Source organism: Manis javanica, chromosome 5 (assembly GCF_040802235.1).
Source record: "Manis javanica isolate MJ-LG chromosome 5, MJ_LKY, whole genome shotgun sequence".
NCBI classification, from domain to species: Eukaryota; Metazoa; Chordata; class Mammalia; order Pholidota; family Manidae; genus Manis; species Manis javanica.
In genome coordinates, this window is record NC_133160.1 from 67,484,098 (window position 1) to 67,492,605 (window position 8,508).

Sequence of the window (8,508 nt, forward strand, 5' to 3'; positions counted from 1 at the left end):
ATATGTGTTTCGAAAACACAACTGTGGGACACACCTTCACATTTAAAAGAGAGAAGTAGGAAACAAGGAAGGGTTGAAGTTACAGAGAAATGCAGAACCTAGCAAGACAAATTCCATTAGAGCTTGAGAACTGAGATAATCCTCTGTCAAATACTCCTCAGTGTGATTTTCTTTTGTTGTAGTTTGTTCAACATAATATAAAAAGCAAAACACAACTCTGAAATCCTTAGGTGCTGATTCTAAGTAAGGTGATAATATTTAGTTTATATACTAATACCAGTACTACTACTAATTTTATGTTAACCTAATATAAGGTGAGGTTTACATATTTTGGTTATTTGACAAATATAATTAATATACTAAAAAATAACAAGAAATTTCGTGGCATAGGAAAAAAATGTTTAGGTCCTGATGTATCTAGTTCCAGTGTCAGACAGAAGTGGGTTAAAATCCACCTCTACCACCTAGTGCCTGTGATGCTATAGGTACAGTTGTTAGCATTTGAGACCAATCTAGAATCTAAGTATCTCTGCCAAGGGCTTAGGTCAGTACTGCCTGAGGGGTGAGGGGCATAGCACTTGCAGACCAGAGATGTCATACGTATCGACCTCAAAGGCTGGTAGTGAGGAATGAATAAATAACTCATGTAGAATGCTTTGTATATTAATAATGTTACCACAAACAAGCTTCCTACAGTGATTAAATTAGGTCAAAAATGATGGAAGCTCACATTGTATATTGCAGACCTGCTGTCTTACCTTCTATATCTAAATGCCAAGAAGTCACTTCTAAAAATGTTGTTTTCAAAGTAGCCACACGGTGGCAGACTTTAACCAAAAAGGCACAATGTTTCTAGAAAACATCTGTAACACCAGGTTAACAATTTTTTTTTTATTCCACTCTATCTGTGCTACTCCGACTCCAGATTCAGAGAGTAATGGGGAGCAGCAGTGAAGGACCGAAAATGTCCTCTTGAGTAGCAGAATTGTAATCAGAGGTGAGAGATGTCCACACCTGCCTTTTTCTCGGAAATCCTTCGAGACTACATGTTAAGGGCCTCCAGCGGCAGCTCTCTGTGAGGGTGCTCTCTTCCAGTGCTCAATTACTACTCCCCACCCCACTATGGCACCTAATGTTCTTGCTCTCTGCTGAGGCCACCTTCCCCGTCAAGAATAATTCCTAGGAATGCATCTTATTCTAGCGTGATTGCTTTCACCCGGATGCCCACTTGGGACTCATGGAGAGTGTGTCTCTGGCTCTCTGTTGGTGAAAGTACAGCTAACCCGAGAGCTCTTCCAAAACACTCTAGAAACAACCTTATCACATGTAAAATATATTAATACAGAACACCCATGTCTCACACCTCTGTGCCTGGGCCCAACCTGGGCTCCTCTGTCTGCCACACCAGGGCTGGCAGAGTGCAGGCTGCATGCAATGGCCGCTGCTGGGCCATGCCCAGTCCCAGGATTCTGCATGGTATCAATACTGGCTGTTTTCTCTTCTCGCCGTAGCACCGCTGGTTTCACATGATTGCACTTTTGTGGGTCACAAGTTGATACAAATGTGTATTACTTGGTCACTGGATGCAGAAGTTCCCATTCATCACACCTGCCTCATCACCCTACCCTGCTGTACTGAGAGGATTAGTTGTGTTTAGGACATTGCATATCTTCTAGAAGTTCTCCCCCAAATCAGGTTGACATATGCCCTCCTCCCAAGCTCCCCCCAGGCATCTTCAATAGTCATGATCGTGTGTCCCCCAACTCCACCCCCTACAGTGTGGGCCTGTTGCTGTCAAAGAGTCAGGAAGGTCACTGAATTAGGGAGCATTTTCTGCACCTTCTGATTTTGCTTTAACAGTTATCATTCCATAGACTTGCCTCCAGAGCACCAAAGTGCCCGTCTGAGCCCAGATGCAGGAGCCTCTGGGGCCTGGGCACACACAGGGCTGTGCCTCTGTGCTGTCTCCTCCTCCTCACGTACTGCCTCAGACTCTGGGTAGGGGGCGGTGGCTACTTCTCACCAGCTTTCTGATCCCTCAGCTAAATGACATCTTGGGGAGAGTTTTTGTTTTGTCTCCTGAGGGCCTATCCAGTTGGGTTAGGAAGAGTTGGGTGGCCTGATTCCAGGGGCTGGCCGGTACCAGCTCCTGCAGGCTAGCCTGACCGGAAGTGGTTGTCCCTGTGCATCCTCTGATTACTCTCATGCTCCATTTACTGTTTACATTTGTTTTATTGTACATAGGTTTGTAAACATTACTGCTTAAGACATTTGTATATAACTTGGGCTTTGTAGCTTTTATTTATTCAGAATTTATATGGCATGTTAATGACTTATGATGCTAAAGGATGAAGCGAGAGATTTAAGACAAGAACCAGCAGCTCGGGAAAGACAACAGGAAGTAACAAGAAACTCAACTCTAGACCGTGAAAAGATGGATTCTGCTGCCCAAGCGTTACTTTCTTTGCCAGCCACTCCTGTTGGAAAAGCTTCACCAAAATCTATGCCAAACGGCTTTGGTATCAGTCCACTAACTCCTTCTGCCAGGATATCATCACTAAACATGGTAGATATTTTACAGAAAGTAGGGGCTTTAGAATCAAAATTAGCAGCTTGCAGGAACTTTGCAGAGGACCAAGCATCACGGAAATTCAGGGAATTTCAGGGAATGTTAACTAGGGTGATAAACTGCAATGGCACAAAGCTCTCCCGATCAGGGCATACGTCTTTCTTTGCTAAAGGGGCAGTGAACGTCTTTGACCCAGCTCCTCCTCCTTGACTGGGCCCCTTGCACCTGCTGTCAGCCCCGGGGGTGCTGCCTCTCAGTGCGTGAGCACCCAGCCTCCAGGTGGGTGCTCCTGCTGTCCCAACAATCCATACAGAATGGGTCAGTTCTGTAAAGCTGCTTATCACACCATATAGCATTTCATCTTTCTGTGTCTTGTCTACTTTTTTCTTTTCCATCATCTTCACCTGTCTGGGCTTATACCACCCAAATAAAGGTGCTTTATCTAAACTCTTTATCTAAAACTCAGGGTCTACTTTCTAAAGGACCTAGGCCAAGATAACTGAAAAGTCCCTTTCCCAATGCCTAAAATATGTATTCAGCACTTACTGCTCATTTTCTCTTCTATGATCTCATATATACTGTTATTTCCCTTTTCTTTTTCTGTGTAATTTATTGTTTCCACATTAAAAGTTTTGACGGGAAGTATTTTTCTTTTTTTTTAACCATATGGTGGTCTATATAGCTGCCCAGGGTATGTATCTCTAAACAGAGACCAACAAAGATGCCTGTTCCTCAAGTTCACTTTCTAAAAATGCATTTCTTTCAATGACCTGATTTAGCTTTTGTTCAAACTCTTCCAGTGAGGCTTCTGTTGCCCTTTGTGCACACTCCAGGTCATCATTGGCTTGCTCCAGCTCTCTCACGTACTTATGCAACCGCTTCTTAACGGCCCGAGCCTGACTTAAACCATCTTCTGGTCCTGTGACCTGCTTGTAGCTCTGTGCGTACTGATGTTCTAGCTTCTCCTTTAATGTCTCCACTTCATATTTCAGTCTTTGGTTATCAGCTTGCAAGTCTCTCTTACTTTGTTCAGCCAGTACTAACTGTGCCTCCAACTCTGCTTCTAATTCTCTGCTTCTTTCCTGGAATTCAACTAACTCATCCAGAGTTTCCTGTAAGCTTTATTTATATTTGAAGGGAAGTTCCTTCCAGTAAGCGGTTTCCTCCTCTAAACTAGAAAAATATGGTATGTCTTCACAATTCATGATCAAGAAAACCTCCAGTGTGTCAAAAGCGCATGTTTGCCACCGGTTAGCAGAAGTCTCTGCTCCACTGTCCTGGCCAGGGCCGCACAGCCGCACAGCAACTGCTCCCCTCCACAGTCCCAAGCTCTGAGCTCCCCTCCAGGCATCTCAGGGTCTGGCTCCTCCCCAACGCCTCAGGGGTTGCCTGGATATTCTATGACAGCGCAGGGCCTTAGCATGCGCAGGAGCGGGTGGGTGGCCAGGGCGGGGCTGTGGTGAGGAGGGCTTGCAGGGGGCTGGGTCAGGCCTGGTGCGCTAAAGTCAGGCTGGCAGTGGCCTAGTGCGCAGGCGCTCCCAAGCACCGTGATGGGCCAGTTTGGGCCTCGAAGGTTTCCCTGCACACTTTGCCATTCGGGAATGTGGCGCCACTGTGGATAAAAGTTGGCTTTCCGGTTCCTTCAAGTGTCTGTGTTTCAGTGTTCTTGTTCACATAAGATGAATCTCATGTCAGATCTCACTTCTGAGTCCATCCCCAACCTCTACATAGAGTATAAGGGGTGTTCAAGTGTCCCCATCACTTTCTCACAAAGATCTGTGTGGTTTATGGCACATCCACTAGCTGATCTTTTTTTTTCTTCTGCATGTTATTTATTTATAATTTTTTAAATTAAGGTAGTATTGATATATACTCTTATGAAGGTTTCACATGAAAAACAATGTGGTTACTTCATTCACCCATGTTATCCAGTCTCCCTCATACCCCACTGCAGTCACTGTCCATCAGTTTAGTAAGATGCCACAGAGTCACTACTTGTCTTCTCTGTGTTACTCTGTCTTCCCATGATCACCCACACACAGTGTGTACTAATCATACTCCCTCTCAATACCCTTCTCCCTCCCTCCCCACAGGCCCTTCCCACCCCTCCCCTTTGGTAACCGCTAGTCCCTTCTTGGAGTTTGTGAGTCTGCTGCTGTTTTGTTCCTTCAGTTTTGCTTTGTTGTTATACATCACAAATGAGGGAAGTCATATGGTACTTGTCTTTCTCTGCCTGGCTTATTTCACTGAGCATAATACCCTGGAGCTCCATTCATATTGTTGCAAATGGTAGGATCTGTTTCTTTCTTATGGCCGAGCAGTACTCCATTGTGTATGTACCACCTCTTTTTTATCTATTCATCTACTGATGGACACTTATGTTGCTTCCATATCTTGGCTATTGTAAATAGTCCTACAGTAAACATAGGGGTACATATCTCTTTTTGAATCTGAGAACTTGTATTGGAATGGAATTCCTGTGCCAAATGGTATTCCTATTTTTAGTTGATGAGGAACCTCCATATTGCTTTCCACAATGGCTGAACTAGCTCACATTCCCACCAGCAGTGTAGGAGCGTTCCCCTTTCTCTGCATCCTCACCAGCCTTTGTTGTTCTTAGTCTTTCTGATGCTGGCCATCCTTACTGATGTGAGGTGATGTCTCATTGTGGTTTTAATTTGCATTTCTCTGATAATTAGTCTTCTTCATGGGAGGAGTTCATACTATGTTCTTTTCATTTAGTATATTGTCATGTAACATAATGCTTAAGAAAGAACCTCATCATATATGTTTAATAAGACATTTAAATAATGCACACTTTTTATAGCCAACAATTTTTACCAATTTCACTTGTATTTTATATTAGAAAAAGAAATTTTCTATAAAATTTCCATTTCACCAAAAAGGATGTATTTCTCTTTGTTTATAGACTCACAAGGTTTTTAAGCTTCATCTATTTTAAAGATCTTTAAAGGCAAATGAAGATCTTTATTTTAACCACAGTTTGTTATTCTCTAATTCTTACTTGCCTTAAGGCCCCAAAATGAACCAGCAGAAATTTTCCAAAATAACATTTAGCAAGTAATGATAGCAAGCCAGGAATAGAGGGCATAGGGTTTGTCTGTAATAAAATAGACAAATGAGGTTCTTAAGAAGACAAATAAAAAGATAAGCATGCCAAAGAAGAAAATTGCTCAATTACAGGCCCCTTTAATTTATGGCCCTCTCTGTTACTGTTTTTACATCTCTGTAGGCTGAATTTGTAGCTTCTGAAAACTTGCAAAAGGCAAGAAAGTGGCTTTTGTAAAACTTTCAGATGTTAAAACCTATCATGAATACACCTTATTATGTGTTATGTTGACATAGTTTGTGGATTAGTATCTAGAAATGTCAATTCTCTTAAACTGGATAATTGAGCATTAGCAATGGGAGGGACCTTAGAAATAACCTGCTCCGGTCCCACATCTGAGGGACCCAAGGCAGAGAAAAGAAGTAATGCACTAACACCATACAGCTAGGAAATGGGAGAACCAGCTTTAGAATTCACAGATCCTCAATCTTTGTACAGTGCCCTGTAAAGCAACTCATTATTTCTTAGCTGCTTAATTAAAATTAAATGAATGTGATGAGCTCTATTATCATAATATTGTGTCACCCACTGTAGGACAATGTGTATCTTTAAAAATCATGCAATACAAACTTACAGTTGGTGATGTCAAATTTAGAAGTGAGATCTAGAAAATGTAAACAAAGACACTCCTTTGAGGTTGTTTACAGAAGTAAGGAGATCATGGATATTGTATTATACTGATAAAGATTTGTTTCTAATTCTAATATTAAAAATGTACTTTGTAAGGTAAGACCATCACAATGTAGAATACACTTAGACATTAATTTACAATTTAGTGTCATACAATGAAATTGGTGAACATGTTGTGCATATTAGTGTCTTATAAAATTAATCAATAATTATTTAATAAATATTGACTTTAAAGTAGTAAGCTTCAAATGACATAGATGAATTTGTGAAAAAATTGTAAAAAGTATAGAGGGAATTGATTGATTCTACTTATAAAACTCTTATCAATATAATAAAAGTGCATCAGAGGCTTAGAGAGAATTCTGATTTCTTGGAATAGGAAATGAGGAAAATTAGATTAAAAGAATGAATAGAGACCAATATTCATAGAAAAGCCATTATTTGAAACTGGAATGATGATATTTCAGTTGATGACTTCTCAACAGTCTCTTTTTTTTAAATGAATGAACTTTATAGAGCAGTTTTACATTTACAGAAAAATTGAGATGAAAAGTACAGAGGGATACAATATCCCCCCATCTCTATGCAAGCACCTCTATTATCAACATCCCATACCAGTGTTGCATTTGCTACAATTGATAAACATACATGATAAATCCTAATAATTTAAAGTCTGTAGTTTAAGTTAGGGTTCACTATTGCTGGTGCATATTATATGGATTTAGGCAAACATATAATGACATGTATCCACCATTATAGTACCATACACTGTAGTTCCACTGTCCTAGAAATCCTTGGTGCTCTGCCTATTCCTCCTTCTCTTCCCTCTAACCTCTGGTAACCAGAGATTTTTTAAGTCTATATTGTTTTGTCTTTTCCAGAATGTCATATAGTTGGAAGCATACATTATATAGCTTTCTTAGATTGGCTTCTTTCAGTTACTAATATGCATTTAAGTTTCCTCCATCTCTTTTCATGGCTTGAAAGCTCACTTCTTTTTGGTGCTAAATAACATATTGTCTTGATATCACACATTTATTTATCTATTTACTACTGAATTACATCTTGGTTGCTTTCAAGTTTTAGCAATTATGAATAAAGTTATTGTAAATGTATATACAGGTTTTTGTGTGGGCATAGTTTTCAGTTCTTTGGGTATATAGCAAGGAGTGTGATTGCTGGATCATATGGTGAGAGTACATTTAGTTTTATAAGAAATTTCCAGTCTTTCAAAGTGGCTGTACATTTTGCATTCCTACCAAGAGTGAATGAGAATTCCTTTGCTCTATATCCGCACCAGCATTTAGTTGTCAATATTCTGGGTATTAGTCATTCTAATAGGTGTTCTGTCAACATTGAGTTGGATGTTTTGGGTCTGCAGCCTCTCTTCATAAACTTTAGAATCAGTATTGAATCTTCCCATTCATGAACATTTTCTCTCCATTTATTTAGTCTTTCTTTGATATTTTTTATCAGAATTTTAGTTTTCCTCATAGTTCTTATACATATTTTTGCTTTATATCAAAGTATTTCATTTTTGTGGTGCTAATGTAAATGGTAATATGTCCTTAATTTCAAATTTCACTTGTTTATTGATGTCATATAGGAAAGTCATTGACTTTTGTGTATAAACCTTGTATCCTGCTACCTTGCTCTAACCATTTATTAGTTACAAGAAATTTTGTTAATTATTTTGGGTTTCCTATCTAGACATTTATGTCATCTGTGAACAAAGACAATTTTATTTCTTCCTATTTAGTATAACATTTGTTTCCTTCTCTTGTCTTATTGCATTATCTGTGACTTCCAGTGCACTGTTGAAAGAATTGGTGAGAAGAAAATGTCCTTACCTTGTTCTCTTCAAGTCAAATAAAATCCTTGTTTTATTCCTTAATCAAATCAAAAAAGCTTCAAATTTCCCACAATGAAGTATGATGCTAGTTATAGGTTTTTGTTGATGTTCTTTATCAAGGTGAGGATGTCTCCCTCTATTCCTAGTTTGCTGAGAGTTGTTATTATGAATGGGTGTTGGGTTTTATTAAATGCTTTTCATCAGTTCATATGATTATTCTTTATTTTTTATTTACTTTTATTTTTTAAATTTTATTTTGGTATCATTAATCTACAATTACATGAAGAACATTATGTTTACTAGGCTCCCCCCTTCACCAAGTCCCCC

General features: G+C 39.5%; 1 pseudogene; it reads right to left on the reverse strand.

Moving 5' to 3' along the window:
* Positions 1-3,270: 3,270 nt before the first annotated feature.
* LOC108409547 (nuclear distribution protein nudE-like 1 pseudogene) lies at positions 3,271-3,876 on the reverse strand (annotated as a pseudogene).
* Between the last annotated feature and the right edge of the window lie 4,632 nt (positions 3,877-8,508).